The sequence below is a fragment of the Drosophila arizonae genome, chromosome 2 (assembly GCF_054131065.1).
Source record: "Drosophila arizonae isolate 15081-1271.41 chromosome 2, UAZ_ARI_1.0, whole genome shotgun sequence".
In the NCBI taxonomy this organism is placed as follows: domain Eukaryota; kingdom Metazoa; phylum Arthropoda; class Insecta; order Diptera; family Drosophilidae; genus Drosophila; species Drosophila arizonae.
This window is the reverse complement of record NC_142922.1, coordinates 29,611,614-29,636,797: the sequence shown is the minus strand read 5'-3', so window position 1 is coordinate 29,636,797 and position 25,184 is coordinate 29,611,614. Positions and strand designations below refer to the sequence as shown.

The 25,184-nt window shown below is 36.4% G+C and overlaps 1 protein-coding gene, 1 long non-coding RNA gene and 1 other non-coding gene across 11 annotated transcripts in view; 2 read left to right on the top strand and 1 right to left on the bottom strand.

The window, feature by feature from the left end:
• Positions 1–25,184, bottom strand: part of Nuak (Nuak family kinase 1) — a 49,242-nt gene that overhangs the window by 18,061 nt on the left and 5,997 nt on the right. The window contains exon 1 of one of the 9 annotated variants that reach the window (XM_089466066.1): positions 8,426–8,537. The exons of 6 other annotated variants lie outside the window; for them this stretch is intronic. The gene's annotated coding sequence lies outside the window, so the exon portion shown is untranslated. Of the gene's footprint in view, positions 1–5,710; positions 5,792–8,093; positions 8,538–25,184 lie in introns of those variants that run through there. 2 more of the 9 variants (XM_089466051.1, XM_089466060.1) reach the window with 2 other exon arrangements.
• TRNAS-GCU (transfer RNA serine (anticodon GCU)) lies at positions 17,905–17,986 on the top strand. Its single transcript has one exon. It is a non-coding gene; the product is annotated as a tRNA-Ser (tRNA).
• Positions 22,353–23,432, top strand: LOC149270714 (uncharacterized). Its single transcript, XR_016269534.1, has 3 exons — positions 22,353–22,415; positions 22,497–22,693; positions 22,778–23,432. It is a non-coding gene; the product is annotated as an uncharacterized LOC149270714 (long non-coding RNA).

Below are 25,184 nucleotides of genomic sequence, written 5' to 3'. Positions count from 1 at the left end.
GCTTTCAATTTGAGTTAAATTTTAACATTTACAAAAATACGTCAAAATTTTAAATATTTTGAACATTATGAAAAACTTAAAACTTGCAGACTAGTTTTATTTAAATGTGTTTATTATTGTATGATATTAGTTTAATTTTTATGCGCATTTGTTTACTGTTTATTTTAATTTATAAATTGAACCATTATTTTCATTCGAGTGGATCTTTATCTTCCGATCTCGTATTTCGAGTCTTACACTTTATTTTCTAGCCTATTACAATTTCGTTGCTTAAATACACATCTACGGCGTTGTCTTAGTTAAATGCTTTGCAAATCGCCTAGCTTTGTGTAAATACAAATTTAAATTATGAATTTAATAGTCGCTTGGGGCCAAGTTTCAAACAAATAGCTGTGAGATGTAAATAAAGTTAGGGGCTTGATTTCGGTTACATGGAAATGTCACTTGAGGACATTAGCGCCATTCGGATAAGATTACGCTCCAGATAAGCGTTGGCTTAACGAGCGACACCCCGAAAGTCGGAGCATCGCTTAAGGAACATTTATACAGCTTTAGTGTCATGCCCAGAAGAACAACGCCCACATTCACTAAACTATGCTGCGTGCCAGTTTGTCTGGCCTCTGTCCTCTGTCATGCGGCAGTCTAGGAGCGAGGGGGCGTGGCCGTGGCATGTCAGAGTCCAAGTCAAGTGTCTGGCTTGCAGTGGACGCCAGAATCGGTATCGCCCTGATTGCCCCCATTGTCTGTTGTCACAGATTTCAGCTAACTTATCTATCAGAGCATTGTGCATGAGCGCAGCTATTAGATACAAGCACTGAGATACGCCACGGATATATATGAATGCAGCGGCATTTGCGATGTGAATCCAAACGCTTGACTGTGACAGTTATGACTTGAGCCACAGTGGCTGCCAGCAAGCGATCGACATGCACGCTCGTTGGCAGTGCTCCAATTATAAATGTGCATTTGATGGCCACTAAATTAGAGTGTAACCACAGCAAACGAATACAAAACACAGAAATAATAAACTCGTTAGTCTGCTGAGCACCGTTAGTCTCTTCGACTAGGAACTACCCTGGCTGTGCCCAAAGGCCTCTTATATGATATATATTTCTTGTACAGATTTGTTATGCATTAAAATATTTCTCTAATTGAAAAGATATGCACAGCAAAAGTGAATCTTATCATAGTAGAAAAGAAGGGGACACACAAACATTTCCATTTAATTTAATATAAATCAATAAAATAAAGTAAATAAAAGCAATTTATTTCCAGCTTAACATATCACTTTTTATCAATATCAAAGGCTAATTGTAGAGCGACAAATTAAAAGCCTTTTGCTAAATGCGATTGCAGTAATCTTCCTAAGTATGTCACATGCGTTTGCACAAATCAATTATACCCCCCTTTGTTTATAAGAAACAACAGCAACAAACTGTACCGTGAAGCAAAACTCAGTAAGCATAAGCCGTACAAACAAGGGGCACGCCAGGCAGTCGTAAAGACATCCGAAACACTTTGCAGTTCCCTCAGAAGCCATGTGCATTGCCTGGCACGAGGCACGAGGCACACTCGCACACACACACACACCACACATACACATACATGCGCGCACAGATGCACTGATATAGCGTATAATACGGGGTTTATCTTTGAGATAGTGGCACATGCATTACAAATGCGTTGGGGGCGCGTGCTCGACGGGAATAAATAAATTAATCTTGGCACGCAATTGTATTAACGTCCATCTATCTTCGGTCATCTGGGGCTCTTTAAGCGGTTGTGCGGTGCAATGAACAGTTTTTAAAGTGCGCTGAACTCGGTTCGTTCATTTTCACTTCAGGCAATTCAATTTGTGTATCTGCAAGATACAATAACAATGCAGCGGCGTCCAGTGTGCTGCTGCTGCTGCTGCTGCACTGCTGCAGCTGCGCCTTTTATTTTTTGGCACACAGAACTCAGCACATGTCATTGAGCAGATAGCGTAACAACTAACTACGTGCCAAGCAGCGGGCGCACCGACAAGAGGCCGGACGGACGAATGGACGGATGGACTGACTGACAGACAGACAGACAGCCAGCCAGGCAGCAGAGATAAACACGAGCAAGCAGCCCCAGCCCCAGCCTCAGCCTCATCTCATCTCTTCGCAAAGTTGCTTAAATATCTGCGCTTGCTTTTCCGTCAGTTTGGAATTTCTTGCATCGTTGTCGTTTACGTCAAGGGAAAATATTTTGCTTGTTTTCTTTTTTTGGACGACGCTGCCGGTATGCCTGTCTCCCAGCAGGAGCAGGAGCGCCAGCAACAGCAGCAACAACAACAAAAACTATGACAATACGAATTATTACAGGCGTCCAAATAAATATGCAAATGAAATGTTATATCTGGGTCAAGTGAAGCGCAACATTTACTTTTTTGCCGAGCTAGTATACAATATTCCTTATACTCTGTTCTTTTGCCTCTGCTCAATGCCCCACCCACTCAATTGGCCATGCCACATGCAGATACAGAGATAAAACCACAGACATTTCCTTTTTGCGCTGATGAGCACATCAATCCAAGCGACAAATTTTCCCATATGTACATATATATTTATATGTAATCGCATAAATTAATCAAGGACCATAAGCCGTCGTTAAAAAGTTTGTGGTCGCTCTCGTTGGTCTGCGCAGATAAATCAATTCCATCATATAATTGAATTGAAACTCTGACGAATTATTTATTTGTGTTTATGTATGCATGAACGAATCGAGTTATCAATATGAAACGAATCCTTCACAAATTGCCCGACTTTGACTAAGCAATTTAAATTTAATTTGCCAAATTATGACCAGAGCTAATCAATAGATGAATGTGATTAGCATTAGCCAAAAGAAGTTTTCACAGAAACAGAAACAGGGTATATCAGCGGCGGCAACTGCAGAAAGTTCTACTCGCGCCTGGTGAAATCATTTACAATATATAAACAGACATTTTGGAATCACTCTTATATACACTTCGCGTCATCAGGTTAGCGCCCCCCCTTACACTCATTTTCTTTTACGTTTTTCTCTTTGCCTATTGCACGCAACTTCTTGGTTTTTTTTTTATTTCATTATCATCATATGAGATGTCTCTCATACCAAAAAAAAGCGCGAGTGAAAACCCGTTATGTTTTATTTTCTATTCTTTTCTATTTTCGCAAAAAATGTGTGCACTTATTTTGCGTCATCAGATTAGCGCCCCCAAATGCAATTGTAATTATCTTGCTTATTTTGGCAATTACACTCACCAAATTTGTTGTGAAGCTCAAAGCATTCAATATATTTATAGTATGGGTAAAGAAACAGTTTTATCTTTGGTTGAAAATCAAAGATTGAGGCATACTTTGAATCTAGACTATGCAACCATAAAATTGCTGAAAAAACAGGAAAAAACAGAAAACTAAGTGGCAATTTTCTTACAAATAGGGAAAACTATGGAAAAAACTATATAAACGGCAATAATCAAGCGATTTCAGAAGGAAATAGAAGAGCATTAGTTCGGGAAGCTTCGAATTCCCCTGATTCGACCACCAAGATTAGGGATAAAATCGGTGTTAAGACGAGCTTATCAACGGTCCAAAGAGCAATAAGGAAAGTTAATTACCTAAAGAAACAGAATGTAAAAAAAAAAGACACCAGTCGATATGCTAAGAAAAGAAATACGCATTAATTTTGGCCGGGCGAACATGACGTGGTCTACCCAATGGCAGCATGTTGGCTTTTCTGATGAGAAAAATTTAATTTGGAAGGAACTGATGGCTAAATTTATTATATCCATGACCTACGCATAGAAGAACATAATTTGGAACGGTTTCCAAGCCGTTGCGGCAGGGGGGTGGTGTGGCATTGATGTAGGGTGCAATATCTTACTACAGCGCTTGTAAGCTTCAATTTTTGACATCGCGCATGAACGCATAGGACTATAACACCGTGTTTAAAACTACTGTTCCGCATTTCTATAACCTGTCTGAAAACCGGCATTAGATTTCCCAGCATGATAATGCTCCAAATCCAAATCCAAATCCCTGAAGTCCTGGATTCAGGGCCAAAAAATTGATCTCATGGAGTGGCCACCATACTCACTCGACCTTAATATCATTGGAAACGTCTGGGGATGGTTGGTCAGGAAGTATATGAGTCCGGAAAGCATTATAGTGCAAAGACAGAGTTAATCGAAGGTACTGAACACGTTTGGCCAACCATATCCTTGAATAATATTGAACAACTTTATAATTCCACTCCTAATCGAATTTTTGAAGTAGTTTCAAACAAAAAACGGCACTACGCACTACTAATATTACTTAAAAATAATAATAGCTTAAAATACGGTGTTATTTTTGGTCATTAACTTAAATAAATTGAATTTAGCGCAGGGGGCGCTAATCTGATGACCAAATTTTTGTTACATGTTTTTTGTACATTTTACAAAAAAAAATATTAAAAAATAATCCCTATTGTTACAGTAGCCATTCTTTTTGTATTTTAAAGATAAATAAATGGAGTATAATGTAAAAAAATTTCAAAGATGGAGCTCTGATAGTTTAGATTTTATTTAGCTTTGAGGTTGAGTGTAAAGGGGGGCGCTAACCTGATGACGCGCAGTGTATATAAGCATATGTATATATGCAAATACATACAGTCTCTTTTTCGATTAATAAATGAAATGTCTCTTGCGACAATTAAACCAAACAACTGGCAATTTTATATGTCAATAAGTCAAAATATCTTGGCCTCGACTGAACGTTCATTGTACGCATAATAAACCAAATAAACATAGACATTAATTGTGTTAAATAAATCAAGCAATTTATTGTCATTATTATTTTGGCACTGTCCATGCGCGCTGCAAAACACGCTGAAAATTTCTATTTTCACTTGGATGAAGGCAGAGGCGAAGGATTTGTCTGGAACTGAATTAAAAATACCTCAAGAAAAACTCTGATGCCTAACGGAATTAAAGTGAACAAAAAGAAAAGAAGAATGTATATACTATATGTATATAAATATGAGGTATATTAATAAAATATTGTGCACAAAAGAAAATAATAAAATAAAATAGAAAATATGCTTGCCCACTGGCTAAAAAGAAAAACAAGCGAAAAGACCAAAAACAAATAAAATAGCGAAAAGAGGAAGCAGAACGGGCAAGATATGTCAAGCATTTCCTTTCCTTGCACTAGAGTTGGCACACCAACACACACAAACACACAGCAGCACACACATACACCCACAATTGACGTGAAATAAGCGGCTGCTATATGCTGAAAAAAGTTTTTCTAGCCCTGAGTGAAACAGCAACAACAACAGCGCCATCATCCGCCTCTATGTGTGCATGTGTGCGTGTGCTTATGTTGGTGTTGGTGTGTTCGGAAAACAAGAATTTTACGCTCCGCTCTTTATGCCGGTGCAAAAAACTGCTATGAGCGAAATTTTCATTTTGAGTACACTGTATTGCTCTTGCCGGCATTTGTATACCCTGTAAAAGGCTAAAATATACCCTATTGTTATTATTTTTAATTGCATTTGGGACAGATATAGAAAAGAAACTTTGATATTTAAGTTCATTGATGTTGATTTCAAAACTTAAACCCAATTAGATTTTCACTTTGTTGAAAGCAGTATGATAAATAATCAACAATTTCTGTTTAATAAAATATTTAATATTTAGTGAAATATATAATTATATTACTTCGCTCTTTTCGGCAGCACGTCAAGTAAAAACTCAGAAACCAAAAGGCTTAAAAGTGTGACCGTAATTAATTTTTGTTACATGTGAGTACTTGACAGTGTTGGGCAACGATATTATATGTTCCAGGGATATTCCCACACACTTTAGCTATGCTAACAGCTAGCTTTTTGGCATTTAAAAAGCTAGCGCTCTAATTTGGAGATTCGATTCCGATGTCCCATTACCATATTCTTATATTAATATTATACTATAAAGTAAAAAAATTAATTAAATATGAATTTTATAGTAATACTACTATAATTATTATGAGTAGTCCTAATTGGACATGTGGACTTGGATTTGTGAGAATGGGAGCATACCTATGTAGCTCTTCCTACTTTCGCTTATTGCATGAAGGCAAATAATAAGGGATTGTTCAATTGAAACCAAGAGTGAGCGGTTTTACCTTTCTCATTTGATTTCGGGCACATGAAAACAAAATGCAAGTAAATATTTTAGACCTCATCAAAAAACACACATATCCCTAAAAATCTACTGAGTTTTACGCATTCGTAAAAAACTGATACTTTAGACGTCAGATATGTCTTACTCAATTTGACGAGAAACCCCGCTTTTTTAAACTTAACTAAATCATGAGAGAATATTAGTAAGTAAGAAATCAGATGATTTTTAAAAAATCACAGTAAATTTGAAGAATATCACAAAACGTTTCGGCCTACAATCGATAGAAATGAATGGAATATATAGAACCACAAACTCAATACATCTATCTACATATCTATACATTCATTCAATATATAGGATATCTTGCAGTTTGCCATCGATTCAATTAAGTGCAGTTGCTTGTTTGTGCTTGATGTTTTTCGAGCTTTTGTTGTTGTTTGCAATTTGAATTTTTAATGTGTGCGTTTTATAGTTTCGCGTTGGATTTCCACTTCAGTTATGAGCTGTTTACTGAGAAGTTGCAAATGAGGCTGGCTGGCTGGCTGCCTGGCATATGGGGCGGGAGCAGTTGCGGTGTTGGATAATAATCGCATTGTGTGTTTGAATTCGGCTATAATAGTTGGTCGCCCTTGCTGAGAATTGAATGCGTTCTCCACGTCTTTACTATGCCTCCACCCCGCTCTCTATTTCATTGTTTTTGTAGCCGCAGACATAGACGTAGACGTAGACGTCGCCGTAGATGTAGCCGTAGCTGTCTATGCCATTGCCATCGTCGCCTTTTGTTTGACACTTGAGTTGTGACATTGTTGCCATTGCCATTATTGTTGTTATTGCATTTGTTGTTGTCGTTATTGTTGTTGTTGTTGCTCTCGCTGCAGTTGTTATTCGTCTTGCTGTCCACGGATATTGCATTTGGCAGTCGGTTGACAAATAAATGTTGGGCCTAATTGCCATTTTGAGAATGTTTGAACAGCAGCGGAGGTTTCAGCATTGCCTGCACTGTCAGCAACGGCTAAAAGGCACTTTATAATGTATATGTATAGAGGACAAACAATGCAACGCATCCAATTAGTTCAAGATTAATCTGATGTTGGGCACAGGAAATGGGCTCAAGAACAAAGTTAATATTCAGAAATTATCCTCAAACATTGTTATATTCATTGAGCTCAACTATTATTGAATAATTTATAATTAGGCCTGGATGACTAGCAGCGAGCAGAGCAAATCAATTGTAAAATTCAGCATTTCCTACGGATTTTGAGGACGAGCACTGCGTATACACAATGTGAACAAAGACGATATATGCTTATTTAAATTGAACAAAGAAATATCGACTGATCAGACAGTTTGCCTTTTCGTCTACTCAATCTATCTTGCACAAATTCTCAACTTGCAGCGTTACAGATTTTTGGTAATTTGCACATTTTCTAAACAAGATACGGAAATGTTAGTTTCAATGCAGCCAAAGGCAGAAAAATGTGTGTGTGCATGTGAGTGAGTATGTGTGTGTGTGTGTGTGCACAGTATTTGTGTAGAAGACCATCGACAGCGACGTCGACTGTATTTAAAATCTCGTATCTCGTAAATGAGAAAAAATTAAAAGAAATTTTTAAAAATAACTTTCAGCTAACACGCAAGAGGAATTTTTATTCGAGCAGCAGACCCGACCAGCTACGAAAAGTAAAAGCGCCAGCGACAAAAACAAACCCAACTAAATAGCACACGAACGAGGAAGCAACTTCGCTCATCTCTCGAAGAATCAGGCTGGGGAGATGATGCTCGGGATAATGCCACGGTGCATAGATACACACAAACACTCACAAATACGGCACATGAAGATCCCTGTTGTCTGCGAACTTCATTATATATACACGTACATACACACATACATTCATAATTAGATACGCTATGCACTTTTCATATGTATGTAAATATTTACCTCGAAGGTGTATTTCTTTGCAGTTTGATTTCTTTTCTCGCTGTAGGTTTTATGATGTTGCCTGCAATTTTCATGACCAACACACCTACACACACACACGCACGCACACGATTACCCACAGATATGAATACGAATCACACGTCAATTTTCACATTTCTCCTTTTCGTCAAACATTTCAGAGAATTCTTCACTTAAATATTTCTCCATATATAGTATAAGACTTATGTGAATGCGCCTATATATACTATGGGCTATATTCCGAATAGTATATGTATCTCATTAGATATACATATACATGTACATATATATGTATATTATATATTTGTATATACTTCGCGCACTGGTCTTTGGGTCGCCGTTGTCGATTTGCCACCTTGTTCGCGTTGCTCTATCCGGTCGACTGGCTGCAGCTCTGAAAATTTTCCTCGATTTTCCCCAAATACTGAAAATGTTGAATTTCGCTCCTGCTACCCAATGCTGTTGCGGCATTGTTATCCTAAAAATAAACCCCTACATACATCTCGCTCTCTCTCTCTCTCTCTCTCTCTCTCTCTCTCTCTCTCTCTCTTTGTTTCTTTGGCACGATCGTAGCATTTGCATCGGATCTCTCTCGGATCTTGGCTCGCTCTCTCCGTTTCTCCTTCTATCGCGCACGATCTCTCATTTTTGTGTGTGGTGCGTTCTGCTCACGTGCGTCAGGGAGATCCGAAGCTTGGAGCGAGGCGCGTGCCATAGCGCGATGTGTGAAACGATCGCATCGAGATCATGATCGTGCATATAGATTGGATGTGGTGGGTCTATAAGCGAGGCGAGTGCGTTCTATGCATACGTAGTACATACATACACATGAGTAAGTACATATAGGCATACATAAATACATACATATATCTAAGTATATAATAGTGAAGTCTATAAACATTAAGGGTGTCTAGCAGAGAGAGAGAGAGAGAGAGAGAGATAGAGACAGAAACTATAAGTCGAGCACCAAATGGGCAATTGATTTATTTTGATATAATTTGCTTAATGCCGCACACAGATCAGCATTACGACTATATATATTCATATATACATACGTATGTGTATATATATGTTGGTAAATATTGCCGCCGGCACACTCAACGGTCATGCGTGTGTGTGAGATAGAGAGAGAGAGAGAGAGAGAGAGATATTTGTGTATGTATATGATGAGAATCTTTAATATGCAGCCACAAAAATATTTCTTAGAAAATGCAGAATAAGCAAATCGATTGCCGGTCAATTAACTTAAAATTAAATTTGACGCTTTATTTCGATTAGTTCTAAGAGATCTACTCATTTGGCTCTTGACTTTATATACACCAAATATCCAATTAAGCTTTATCTATATATATTCGATAGATTATTCCCTATTCGTCTCTTAGGATAAGTTGTCTAAAAAGAATGCACGACACTAATCCGTAAATATTTCGTTTAAAAAACAAAAACAAACAATAAACTAACTCATTCATTGGTTTATAGGGTATTATATAGGGTTTTCATTTTTGTATAGGCATTTTATTTATATTGAATATAAAGAAAGTTAAGCTTTTTATAATCAAAGCACGTAAGTTTATTTTTTGGTTGGCTGACATGTGATCAATGGCTAAGCCTTCAGAGACATATAACAAATTATCTATGGAATTGATTAATTGTTTTCACCAACTTTTCAATGACTTTTTCGCCCAGCTCAGATTGACAGCAATCGAAGGGGGCGGTGCCCTTGTGGTTATGGGTGCAAGGGAACAAGGAAGTTCATGCATGAGTAAAAATTTATATTTTTATGTTTATCCAGGGATGTGCGAATTAAGCAATGTTAAATTGATTATTCTTCATGCTAACAACAAACCAATGCATTGTGTATGGAATACTGAGTATCCCAGCGAGTTTACTTAGTCACAAATTCGAGGAATAAGTGGGAATGAAGCCAATGACACCGGAGATGTGTAATGTATATGTACATATGTATGTAAGTGATTTAATATACGCATGAATGATTTACAAACTCATACAAAAATATGATTGGAGACTCATTTAAATGGTTATTCATAACGGAGCTGTAGGTCATAAATAACTTCTTGAATCACTTTTATCAAACTCACAATCAAAGGGATCAAATGTATTTGAATATATATTCACTAAATGTTTTCATCAATTAAAGAAATAAAGTCTTTAGCTAGTTAGTAAACTCCAAGCTAATAAGCTTATAAATTAAAGAAATATATAAACATGCAAATAAATAATATAAAATAATAATCAAATATTAACTAGCTATAAATAAATTTAAATTAGATAAATAAATAGATTTAAATATAAACTAAATAAATAAATACCTTTTAAAGAAAAAATGTATTTAGAGTATAGTGATCTTAATTTACTATCTATCTACTATCTATATAATAAATAAGTTGATCAATTTAAATTCGATGCCTTCCAAATTGATTTTACTGAATTAATCCTATAAATATATATTTAAGCATATGCCTAATAACGGCTTCTCTATAGACTCCAGGTGTAAGCAACCACACTAAATCGGATTGCTGACGATTCTACGCATTGGCAAGTCAAATAACTGCAAGTCGTAGGCATGCCAGTTGCTGCACAAAATGAATCTGGGCTAAGCAAATGCAGAGGGCACAGCATAACGCACGTAATCCCATTCTTTAGTCTCTCTGCTGGCAGGCAGACATCCAAATTCCTTCTACTATTTATCAGGCAAACAACTGGGCATTACTCAATGCTTCATATCTCCAGCTGTGTGACCTCGGGCTACTCTACGAAAGAAGCCCAGAGCCGGGCAACATTAATCAGCAAAGTCAATCTTGTAAGCGCATACCAAAGACCCCTGGCATGTGTGTGTGTGTGTGAGTAAGAGAGAGTGTGTGCGTGTGTGTTGGGTATTTTCCCTATCTGTGAGCACAGCTGAAATGCTCTCAAGTAGTTCGCCGTGCTTGGATACTTATTTTGTGTGGCTCACATTTGCATATGCAAAAGTGTGCAAAATATTTCAAAGCTTATCAACGCTGGGCAAACACAGCATGATGATCATCATAATCATGGCAATAATGATGATTGTGTATGCATGTGGTGGCAGCAGCAAGGCCAATAGCATAGCTGAAATGCATTATAGGTATGCATAGCCTGTTAAATGCCTCCTCAAGCATTAAATATTACATTATGCCAAGTTTAGCACCTTTTAGTGGAAGCTAGCGCAAATATTTGCCAGGCAGCCTGCCAAGAATCAGCCGTCGACTATTTATCAAGTGCGCCAGGCAGACACCGACGACGACGACGCCTGGGCTGTCTGGTTGTGGCCCACTTCCGCTTCAGAGCGGTGAGCCTGGCAGGAAGCGCTGCAGAAATGGAGCACGGAATCGAATCGCTGCTTAGACGACGTATGCATGTATGTGTGTGACCGTAATTGGGGCCAGGGCACTAAGTCAGCCTTAACGGCATAAAGTGAGCTTATATAATTTCCGCACGCCTTTTGCCTTCTGCCTGTCAACGTGCCTGACTCTATATCAAATTCAAGCACACGCACGCCCACAAGTTCACACACACACACACACACCCACACACACAGGTGTATATATGTGTATATAACACAGTTACATGTGTAATGTATTTTTAAGAATGACCCACAGACCGATCGACCTACTTCTAGCCACGCCCACATTTTCGCCTGTGCAGCAGCGAAAAGGCCGTTAAGCTAAAACAAAGGAAAGCGCACAATTGCATGACTACAACAACAATATGGGGGTTGCCGTGCACCCACTGTGACGTGCACGTCAACGAATGGCCCCAAAAATAAACGCGACTTTTGCTGGAATTTTGCGCCAGCGACAACCGGAAATGTCAATTTTGGGCGTGCTGCTCACTTCTATATAAGTTTTATACTCGACACTATCATGCGTATGTGAGTGTATGTGTGTATGCGTGCATGTCTGCCCATAAATCAGCAACTTTCGCTTGCCCAAGTGCCCAAGTCTTTGCCATGGTCGGCACGCGTTTATTAAAAGCCTCGCTTAAGCAAATTTGAAAAGTTTTGCCCACAGATATAGCCCAGGTAATGCCCGCCCAATGGCGCCCCTCCCCACCCTTATTACCAGCCGCTACACCTTTACATTTCAATTCATTTCGTTTCATTTCATTTTGCTGCAATGCATGTGGCAAATTTGCCTCAACTTTCTGAATGGCGGCAGACAGGCTACAAAATGGCGCTTCGTCGCGTGTGTGTGGGTGTATGTGTGCGTGGGTGGGTGTTTGTATGCATGCATGCATTTACGTGTGCTGGCCATTTTCTCTGGCTGTTAATTGACTTTGCATGCTGCACAGAGAGTGTTAGTTATGCTGTCGCCTGTCGCCAGTCGCTGGAGTGACTCGAATCTCGCATTTTTTCTTGCGAACCGGCTAATGGCTGGTCCCACGTTGGGTGATAATTGAATTTTACTCTTACAATTGTACAGGGAGTGTAGCGAAAATTCTAAAGGGGGTAAGCACGCACACACACATACATTTTACAGCAATTTAATTGTGAACATAAAACCTAATCGTAAATCACTTCAGTTAGCTGATTGCATTATGTCAACTAAATAGATTATCTATGTCCGGGCGAATATTCCCTTGCATTGACAACATGATTACATAGATGTCAATGTTGATTACATATGAAACTGCTTTACAGAATCAAATTAGAATTTAATTTACAATCAGATATATTCAGCGCGGCATTAGAATAGAAATAGAAAATATACAATCATCTTCTCCGGTAATGTTGAATACTTTCTTTGTCATTATCTACTTATCTAGTCTTAGTCCAATTTAGGTTGAATTTTTGTATTATTATTTTTCAAAAATGAATTAAACAATTATCATTAAACTGGTAAATTGGTCAGCTATTCTGATTTGGAAATATAATTATATTTAGTAAAATCAAATTTGTGTTGATCTCGAGAAGAAATTTACTAGAGAATATATAGAGCCTTATGATTGGATGAAAAATCAAGGATAGAAACCTAGTTTGAATAGTCGGTTATCTGACAGAAAACTATTGTGAATTTTCTTGTAAATAACAAATTTGGCAGAAAGTAGTTAATGAACATTGACAAAAACATTCCATGTTTAATTTGTTTCAAAATGATGCGGAATCCATTTAATTTAAAGAATAAGATTAAAACAGAGCAAATTTAAAACAGATAGAACTATAGTTCGATTGGTATAGAATATATATGAATGAATTTTGAACATATGAACTATGCGCTATCCTGTTGACGTTGAATATATGTTATTACAAATAATAAATTTTGGGTAAACAAATTATAAACATTCACAAATTCTGTTTAAAATTCATGAATGTCACTATTAAGGTATTTGAATGAATTATCAATAATTGTATTCGCATGAATTATGAATTATGAATTTATAATAGTGACCATATTAACGCACTCGCCAACCTCTTCAATATACTATATTAAAAGAATAATAATGTTTGTAAATTTAAGTTAGGAAAACAGAAAAAACAAAACGCAAGTTGCGAATTCAATTGTTGTCAATGGGTTCGCTTGAACAGTTACACTTTGATTTGTACCGTGCTTTAAATGTAAACAAATTGAATTTACTTTTTGTTGTGAGCGAGAGGCTGGAATTTAATTCAACAGCTTAATTATTTATTCAATTTAAATGTGAAGAATGTTGGCATGTTTTTTATTTGATTTGCTTATATATAAAAGCCAATTTGGATTTGCAGATGCGTTTCCATATAAAAAGCATAAATAAAAGGAAAATATTGATTTTACTTTAATGATTTGCTGCTTATAGGTCCTGTAGCTATTAAAGCCCATACGTTAAAGTTGAACAAATAAAGTTGTTTGAGTATATGTATTATCAACTATATAACAGGCGTAATTATGAATGTTAAAGCAAGAGCTATTTACAGACTACGTTTAGCTTTTGAATATTAATATATTAATAATATTAATCAGATTAACATAAGCCTTAAGCACAAACAAAACAAAAATGCTTTAAGCCATTTACAGGCTGAACGTAATTATTAGTTCTCTGCTCTCCTGATACAAGCCCAACTCTTAATTATGCCCACCATAAAGACAACTGGTGTATAAAAAGAGTAAGCAAAGAAGAACAAAAACTACCCACAATAATAACACAGGCAGGACCACTGTCAGCATCAACAGCCACATCAGCATCAGCATCAGCATCAACGCCTGCTTTTCACTCATTTACTTAATTGAGTTGTCGTTGTCGTTGTCGTTGTCGCGCTCCATTTTGTTGCAGTTGCTTTTCTTCATTTGTGGCTGCAACTTGCGGCGTCCAACTTGTGGGCAGCCAACCGAAGGGGCATAACAGTCCAGCAACCGCGTAACGGGAGGAGGTATGATGGGGTTGGGGAGAAGGGGCCAGGCGGACAGCATTATAGTGGCTGGCAGGGGCTCCGCTGCGGCCTCTTGCTGGCATAATTTACGGTTGTAATTGTCGCACGTTGTTGGCTTTCGGTGTTCCGCTTTATTCTGCTGCTGTTGCACACGGCTATGCACAACACTGTGACACATGCTGAGTGTCGTGTGCCTCACTTGACGCAAATTGCTTGAGGCAACAACTTAATCAGCCACATTTATGTGCCCCGCCCACCAGCGCGAATGCGAATGCGAACGTGAACGCGAACACGAAATTACGTGCCAAATAAGGCAAAAGAGGGTCCGAAGGATATACACTTGTCATAAGTGCCTAAACTTCCTGAACTCCACTCTTTCATAATTACAATTTAAAACTCTTATAATTTACTCAGCATTCCACTTGTTTGTTCATCCAATTTCAAAGATTGAGCATTGTTGTTATATCTCTTAATGAAATCATAATTAAAGATAATGCTATATTTGGTAACTGTTAAATTGGTCTTAAGTTAGTCAACATAATTAAATAAGCTAATCAAGGGCAATTCGATGAAGACATTTTGATAACTTTACCTACATATATTCAATGTGTACTAGTTAAGTATGTTTTTTATCAAAATTAAAGGAATGCGACAGAATCGACATGGATTAGCCAAATATTTAACATCAAGTTAACATCTTTTTCAAAACAAAATGAATTTAATATAATATATGAGCCAATCTGTAGAATCAACAGTTACCAATTATCGAAAATATTCCGATTCATCATCCTCGCAACAGGCATACCCATAGAATATATTCTAAATATATAAAGCTGAATCATAACTAATCTGTTCAGAATTTCAGCTATTATGTAGAAGATACAATTCTCATAGATTCATCATATTTTTATCTGATTTCAGTGCATTCTTGATAGTCCCCAACAAATAGACTAATTTTACTTCATGAACGAGTATAGCAATTTGATATTTGTGTTCAAAACTTTTTAATTATTCTGTTAAATGTAGAACGAATGTGCGAATCGGGTTGTAAAATAACTGTTGGGGAACTTGTTGATGAGTTTTTCTCAACTTTTCAATCTACTGTGTTTATAATTACTTTTCAGACCATTTAGATTCGCTAACCTCACCGCATAAAGGGTTCTGCATGTTCTTTATACTATTTGTACCATCCATCTATATGCCATTTAAATGGCCTTTGAAACGATGTCAGATGTGTTTATTTGCGGATATATGCATATATAACTCCATCTGATGTCACCATTGCTGGCAAACAAGCGCAGCAAACTTTTATTAAAAACTCGCCACAAAAAGTGCAAATGTGGCAATGGTCGCAGTTATATATTGCGTATTTCTCTTTTAGTTGGCCTGTAGAGAAATTCGTTTTAGTACTTTATGATGCAATACAAATGTTGCTCAATGCTCTGCTATTTGCCAATCTATACTACAAAATATATATTAGCTGAGAGAGAGAGAGAGAGAGAAGTAGACTGAGAGGTACAGCAGCAAATTTCCCATTAATTGAAAAACTTTGATTGGATTTTTATGCATCATTGACGAGGCAAACTGTTAATCTTGAGGCAACATCTTGAGAGATTTCAAATGTGAAATTTAGTTAAGAATTAATTGGACAACTTAAGACAATCCTTTGACATTTATGCACAAAATTTTCACATTTAAATAGAAATAATTAAATGACTGACAGACTGCCTGACTGTCTGTCGCACGGCTTGGACTGGCGGCTGTCTGTCCGGGAAGGTCGTCACTTGAGGGCTCTCTGCTGAGTCTGGCCCACTTTAGAGGCATCCACCGAAGTGGGTTGACTATTTAATTGCGAATTTTTTGTTGCTGCTTCAATCACATTAAATTAAAGAGCACAACGATGCGACGATGGCCTGGGGGCTGGGCAGGGACGATCACGGAGGCGTGTATTGCCACTGAGACGCATGTAATTAAAATTCATTTTCAAGTTGTTTTTGCTGCGCTTTTGCTGCAACTCATTGTTGAAGAGCCAAACACTGAGCACTGGGGCACGTGCTACAAGGCGGGGGGCGTGAAGCGTGGGGCACGGGCCATTGCGGCATGAGAGCGCAAAGCAATTCCTAAACGAGCGCACACAGTTTTGCAACTGTTGTTGCTATTTAGTTTTAGTTCAGTTTTTCTTTTTCTTTTATTTTTATTTATGTATTTGTTTATTTTATTTTTTTTTGTCAAAGTGCCTTTAAAACATAACAAAATATAATGAAAGCATAGAACGTCTGAGTGCTTTTTCCCCTCATTTAAGTGCATTGCATGAATTGCATGTGCGCAGATCATGTGCATGACATTAGAAGAATTTTTTATTTCTTAAAATATTGATATGTAAATGCAATTCGTTAGTAATACCTTTCAAGTATATTTTTGTGGATTTAATTTTCAAAAGGAGTAAAATATTTACATAGAAAAGCAAAAAGGAATTAAAAATAGATTTTTTGAAAATTAAGCATAGCTATAGCTACCAGTAAAAATAGAAATATGAAATTATAATATATGTAAATAAACTGATATGAAAGTCGTACATGTACTACTATTTTTCAGAATTGTAAATGTCAGTATAAGTCAAATGGGCAGAGGGGGCTATCTAGAGGGCTATCTCATTGTCAGAATGACTGAATCATAATAGGTCAATAAGAATTAGATGGGATTGCACTATTGTGAACTGTCGACACCTAAATATAAGTCTATCGATACTTAACTGCGGTGCCATTGAGACTCAACGAGAAGAAGAAGAAGAGCTTTCTAGTAGCAGCAAAATGGTGTGAATAACAAAATTTTAAAATTATATAATGTTTTTCACAGCACGAACTTATGAAACATGTATCTATTATCTGCTATAGTCTTACAACTAGAACTAGAATATAAATTCAGCATAACTTTTATCACTCAAGAATTTAATAGTTTTAGGGTTAGGGTCAGTAAATCTTGTGACTTCTAAAAATGCCAATATAAAATATAATATGAGATACGAAACAATGGAAAAAGTAAAAAAAAAAAAATGAAATTGCCTTAAAGTAAAAAATAGAGACAAAGTTAATTTAAATGAAAAGTGAACTAAGTGAATTGAATAAAAGCAAGTTTATATAAAATTTTTATCATTGTTCAGCTGGTTTCAGTTACTTACGATTAATAACATTTTAGATTACAAATGACAAATATAATAATCGGAGTCAATAGCGATAACGACGCTACTACTATTTTTTATGTGACTAATCGAATTGTTTACTATCTTTGTCCTTTCATAAATATATATTTATATTTATAGTACACTCAGTTTTTGGGAACATTACGTTGATAAGCATTACGAAAAATGATTGAGTTGAAGTTTAGTTCTGAGAGTCGCTGGCTGCAAGCGACGAGGTGGCCGAGAGGTTAAGGCGTTGGACTGCTAATCCAATGTGCTCTGCACGCGTGGGTTCGAATCCCATCCTCGTCGAGGGTTTTTTTTTATAGTAAAACTTCATTTTAAAAATGTTTTACAAATTTTTGTTTTAAATTAAAAAGACTTTCAAGAAATTTTATTTAGTTAGTATTGAAATTATTTATATATGGTATTGAAGCAAATGAAATTGCATTTAGAGTGATATTAATTGTAATTATCTTAAATGTAACTTTAATTTATAACAATAAATGCAGTTACTTCCGCTTGAAATCATTGTCTTTTATGTTGTTAATTAATATTTATTAATAGCACGAAATCAATCGAGATGTATATTCTGAATTAATAATTCATTTCACCATGCATATATATATAAATGTATATATATATATATATATTTCCTCATATGCTGGTTTATGGAAGTTTTGTATATTGTGCTTATAAAGATTAAAGTAAATTATGAGCTCATATTAAAGAGTCTCATTAAATACATTTTAAAAGGGACACTGCATTAATGCACACACATATATTTATGCATATGTATAAATATTTTTTAAAACGTGTGAAATAATTTTGCATATGTTCAAGTAGATAGACACAGGAATACCCTATACAGATGTTTCTGAAAAAAATGTTTCTATTTTGTTTAATAAATAAACGTTAGTAAAACTTTTGAAATGTCTCAAAAGTAAAAAAAATATTTATTTCTTTAAATTGATAATGCAGAGATAAAAAAGCAAAAGTTTCATTTAATATTTTTTTCGCATATATATATATTTATATATGCTTACGCCCATGGCATTATTTAAAACAGAAAGGACTATTCGTAATTGGGTGTATTAAGTAAAGTTTAATTAGCATCAGCAGTCTTATCGATTTATAAATGCTATCAGGCAAAAGAGTTTCAAGCCCCTGGATAAAATTGGCTTAAAAGAAATTTTGTGTGCTCTACGGTGGCGAGACTTGCGCTATAGTAAATTCTGTTTATATATTGGCAATGCCAACAAATATAATCATGCGGTTGGTTCATTAATAACATGGTTAAACTATTTATTGAATGGGCATAAAAATACTGTCGACTATCATATGCTACAATTACTCCAACAATTTAAAGATTGGAAATTTGTATTGGCAAAATTGTCTTGGCAGCTCCTTAGCCTGGCTTGAACATGATATTATCTTACGACTGAGCTTGTTAGCTGAAATGAATGGCAAATTACGAAAATACACACGCACACATATCCATGCTGACAAACAAAAATATTTATGTTAATTACCAAGAGGAATAAGTAGATCGCAGTGTCGCAGCTCGTACCAACGAGTCGAATCAAAGGAAAGACAATGCCATAAAACTATTTTGAAAGCCATAAAAACAAACACAACAACCTAATGTACGACACTAAGCGCACAAAGCAGACAAAAACCGAGTTGTTTTTGTTGTTGGGGCTAGCTTTACGAAAAATGGTTTCAATGGGGATCGGGAGAGACGACAGAGCACAAAACAGCTAGCAATTTTCATATTTTCATCGCAACGGGTCACAGGAAGCCGAGTGCAGGGGAAGGGCGAGCAGCATCATAGATACAGATACAGAGCAGCAGCAGCTGAAGAGAACAAAAGCCCAACAAAAACTATTGGCAAGGCGGAAAAGAGTGACATTAGTGGGAGTAGACTCTACACATGGATACATACATTCACACACATTATATGTATTCCATTCTATCTGCGAGTCGAATTGCGAGCTTTTGTCGCCCCATATGCGATATTTGACAGTTTTCAGCTATTCCGCTATTCAGCCATGCACTCTTTCATTTTCAGCTGTCAAACATTTCAAATCATTTCACTTTGTCTTTGCGCTGACGACAAGCGGCGCTAAGCAATCTCCCAGCTCTGACGGCCATTCTCTCACCCAGACGCAGCTGCTGTGACTGTGTCGAGTCATTGACGTTATAATCAAAAATCATAAGACGCACCACGTTCCACGTTCAACGTTCCGCATTCCGCCCACAGCAGGCAGCAGTCAGCAGACGGCAGTCAGCATCAATAGCAAAGTTCTTAAGGCTTGAACGCAAGCACCATCAATGTAGGTCAGTCCGAAAATAAATTGGTTTCAACAACATGTCCAAGTATCCAACTAAATGTGCATTAAAAACAAGCTAATATCTGAATACACTCACTAATTGAAAACTATTTAAACTTTTAAATATTTCATTGAAATTCATAAATAATTTTAGGAAAACTTTTGTGGAATGAAATAGATGAATGAAATACTTGAATTTTATGCGCACAAATTTTGTAAGATTTTGCTGAGCACATTTCATAAGCTAAATGATTTTTTTTAGCATATTGTAGTAATTGTAAATTAAAGTGTTGTGAGCTTAATAGGTTTTACTTTTTTAAATTTTTAATTCAAACGCCAATTAATTATGAGGAAAAATGTTTTAGGTTTTTAAATAAATGCACAAATAATTAAAAATAAAAAAAGATATCCTTTTTTGTAATTTTAATGAACTTTCATTTTATGGATTGCATGATTGCAAAGAGCTATTTTTTTGCTGCATTAATTTGTATTTGCTATATTGTTATATTAATGGTAAAATAAAAAATTATAATGACTTTGAACCAAAGCACTGTAAATTTATCTAACAGGTTATTATTTGAAGTGATTAAAAATAAAGAAAAAGTAAATACAAATACTTAAAAAAAAAATCTTGTTTTTTCGAGAATATTACAAAATTATTTCATTAAAATGGGAAGTAGAGTTAATGAGATTAACTATTCATACTATCGACTAGTCAAAGCTATTCAAGTGCACAGCACTGTATACTCTATATACATATGTACACACATATTCAAAATTAGCTGGGTGTCTGATATAATATTAATTTCGTACATGCTTTTGTCTTCCCTATTCGTGTTGCATTAACTATGAACAGATTTGGAAGCCAAAGAGTGAAAATCTTGTTAAATTTAATGGCAATGTCGATGTCCTCGCAGTGGAAGCTAAGAAAAATCTTTGTCAAGATGCAGCAGCAGTAGCTGAAGCAAAAACAACAATAACAAAAAAAAAAAAAAAAAACAATTGCAACTACTCTGCTTCTTGCTTGTATAAAGGGGCTAAAGTAAAAGTTTTATTGGCAGGGCGTGACGTCAAGTGGGCGTGGCTGGCAGCGCCTGGCTGAAGCAAATGGATTAAGAAAACGTTGTTGTCGTCCTTTTCCCTATTGTTGTTGTTGCTGCTGTTGCTCAGCTAAGACGACAAATGCGTAAGCTTCAGATTCGCATTATTTGCTGCCTTTGCTGAAGGCAGCTGTGGGCGTGGACAGGAGGGAGCGTGTTGTGGGTGCAGCGGCGCTTTATAAACAAGTGTTGATGGCAGATTTGAACGCACGTCTCATGGCCGAAAGCTGCATCCCAGCTACAGCTCAGCAGCGGCATACTTATATGGGATTACACAAAATTTTGCGGCTGCTGGAGAACGACGGAGAAGTGAGAAGTGAGAACTGAGAAGTGCATTGAATGCTTTTCAATAGCGCAATGAGAGTTGCTAAACTTGTTGTTGCTGTTGCTGTTGCCATTGCCGTTGCAGTGGCTGTTGCTGTGGCTGTGGCTGTTGTTGGTTGAATGGGCGTGGCGGGTGGTCGCATAGTTGGGGTAGAACTTCTTGCGGTGCTGCTGATTGCTATTTGTTTGCTTGCTTGCTGGCAGCATCTAAGTGAATTTCATGGCATCTGCGTGTCCAAACAAATTCAAAAAGTTTTCATTTTTTTTTTTTTTTTTTTTCATTTTTACCTCTTCACTCTCGCCCACTGCAGTGCACTTTTATTAAAGCTAATTACAGTTGAGGGCGTAGCTTTAAATTTACCCAAGGGCAGCATATGCCTTATTTCGTTTGAAAACTAACTGTGGCCACTCCCTGCACCGTCAACTTTCCGAATTTAGATTTATTCATTCTGTGACTTTAGACATAGCTTATTGCACCAGAAGCCTGCGTCAGGTATAATCAAATTTATCAATACTTTATAGTTGCAGATTAAATACTTTTATGATAGACTACATCTAAGGAATGTATTCATAATATATATACTGGACTTGCTCGATTAATACCAATTCATACCACCGAGCAATTAAACATTTTAAGTTAATCATAAGAAAAATATAAAATTAAATTTTAATTTTAAAAATGTTTGCTTTTAAATATACATAAAATGGATTTATATAATAATAAAATAAATTATTAATTAAATAATATAAAAATCAATACAAACATATTAAATAATGTGTATTTTACAGTGAATCTCATATATGTTTACGTATATTGTTAGGGACAATTATTTATATTTTCTCTTTGAATGAGGTTTATAAGAGTGTATGTGGCAAAAATATATTTTGCTCATTTAATTTATATATCAGTTGTAGTTGAAGCTATTATTGAACTGAGTCGAAAGGTTATTTCAAAATATCCTTTTTTTCAGGTTTTACGTTAAGGTGTTCTTGAACTCAATAACATTTATTCAATACAATATTCCTTTAGAAGTGTGAAAATTGTATGTCTGTATCACATTGCAGATCTGTGTATTAACTGGCAATGTGCGGGCATTCGCAGTCCCGCCTAGTACTAACTTTCTAATTGTTGCATGCAAACTTCCGGTTCGTAGCACTCCCGCCCAAATGCAACAAAGGAGGAACAAATAAAAGTAAAGAAGCACGCAAGCTCCACTCTGACCAGCCCCCAGGATCAGAGCTCGAGCCATTCACTTAGATATGTATGTATGTATGTATGTATGCACTTATGTATGTATGTATATGTATGTATATGTGTATGTACTTATGTAGGTATGTATTCATAGGTATCTTTGAGTCTTGCGTGTGGACCGTGTAAGCCATTACCTTGACCTTATTTTGAGGTTACCACAAGCACTCGAGCATTGTCATGCCAAGGGAGGGGCACGAGCGATTGGAGACGCAAAGGGGCGCAAGCAACGTGGAAATGTCATTAACGATGGCAACGGTGGATATCGTCAAAAGTGTTGATATAGTGGCACAGTTGTCTTGGAATCAGCGATGGCAGTTCCTAAAGCGCCGCTTAAGTATGAGCTAGCTGGATGGCAGCCTTGACCGATATTTCAGCGGCAAGCACAAACACAAACACACACAGGCAGCACTCCGGCCACCCACACACACACACACAGTTGTACGAATAACGAAAAAGTGGCAGCAAAAGTAAATTCTGCATGCATGTGGCAATGTTGACGGCGCCGTAAGCGCCGCTGCCTCTGCTGCTGCACTTCAGCAATCTTTTCCCAAAATGCGCCGTCATATTTTATGCACACTCAAAGTCCCACACACACACACATTTACACTCTTTCACCCGCACACGTACACAATGCATTTTAACAAATAGCATCAAATTGATTTTGCACGCTAAGCATTTTAGGATTTTAAGGAGAAGTGCGCCGTTTGCTTTCATCCATCCCACTCTCTCTCTCTCTCACTGTATGTATGTGTGTGTGTGTGTGAAGCTGCAAGCTTTGCATATTTGCACTGCCTACAATACACTGCACTACACAGCACAGCATTATTCATCTGTCACCCCACGCTCTGGCATTGCTTTTTATTTGCCTACATTCGCTCGCTCGAATTTGTATATATGTAAATTCGTTATGTGAAAATACTCTCAAATATTTTCTAACTAATTTATCGTTCTGTTTGTAAAAGAATTTGAATAGTGTCCCTACCATAGTTCAGACATGTTTGCATATCTAAGCAGCGAATTTTTTACTTGATATGCCATATCTCGCAGTATTTTTTAAAAATATGTACAATATTTCACCAGATCGGGTGAATATTTTCAATAAGATCTTAAAAGTAATACATACAAGTATAACGGCTGTATTTATGAAACGATTTTCAAATATAGCCAACCAGATAATATATAGAGAACATTTTCGCAAAAATGGTTTTGGAAGCAGGAATTTTAAATACATTCGAGTCTCGATAATATGTACCTTGCTAAAACGAAAATCGCGATAAATCGAAAAAACTCGATCCCCTTGAAAGAAATTCGATAATGCCGTTAATTTTAATTTTTGTGTAAATCGAATAAAATTGATCTCGTCGATGTAGTAATATAATATATAAGTTGATTTATTTTTATCTATTTTTTTTGTATATATGTATATTTATAAGTACAGATGTGTTCATTAAAATAAAATAAAATAAACCGATATGTTATTTAAAGATATATCATTTGATATATATATATACCGTCTCGTATTGGCCTAAGTTTTGGGTCATGCAGCACTATTATTTTCAGCTGAATATATAAAAATATATATGATAATAAAAAGTAATCCACTTTAACTTATAAATATTAAGAATATTGCCAATAAATAAGGATTATTTTGTTCTTTTTTCGGCCATTTTTATGAAATATTGGGCGTTAGTCCGAAAACAAATGAATTCTAGAATGTGTTAGCATCTAGGATATGAAAATTAAGCGCTCTAAAACGGCTCATTAATTTTTGTTTAATTTATTTTTTTTGCATGCAACTGTTTACAGTCTTCAATAGCAATATACATATATTTTATATATTATATACATATCTGTGTATAGATGTATGTGTGTTTATTTGTATGGCACACATAAATATATGCATATATATCTGAGCATTCGCCACTGTTTTCATGATGAGTGAGCGCGGGCCGGGGCAAAGTGGCTGCATTTTTTCCACAGATTTAAAATGATTGCATGCATGCAGGGGGTGGTTTTGGGTAGGTGGGTGAGATGCTGGGGCTGATGGAGATGCCCCAACACTGGCGCCACATTTGCATATTTTTTGGCCCGCCATTGCGCGTTTCGCTCGCCGACTGCAGTGCAGATGTTGTTCTTGTTCTTCTACCTGACTTTCATTTACCAGCATTCGAATGCCATCATGTGTCAGATTTTACAATTTTTTCGCTTGCATGCGCTTGCCGCTTTTTTTGTATTTTTGTATTTTTTTTTTTTTAATCATAAAATGAGAAACGGCGTAAAGTGACAGTTACCGCTGAATCTGGAAGCTCCTATTAATAGAGAAACCAATTAAAACCTGGAATCCTGTTGGCCGAGTCTTTTTTGCGTAGCGCGTAGGCTTTAAGAATCGAGATCGAGTTGAGTAGATTCTAACCAGACTATCGCTCATATCAGTAAACAGATGGAAAATTAATTATCAACTTGCCACAGATAGTTATTTCACAAGCAAAGTTATCTCTTTG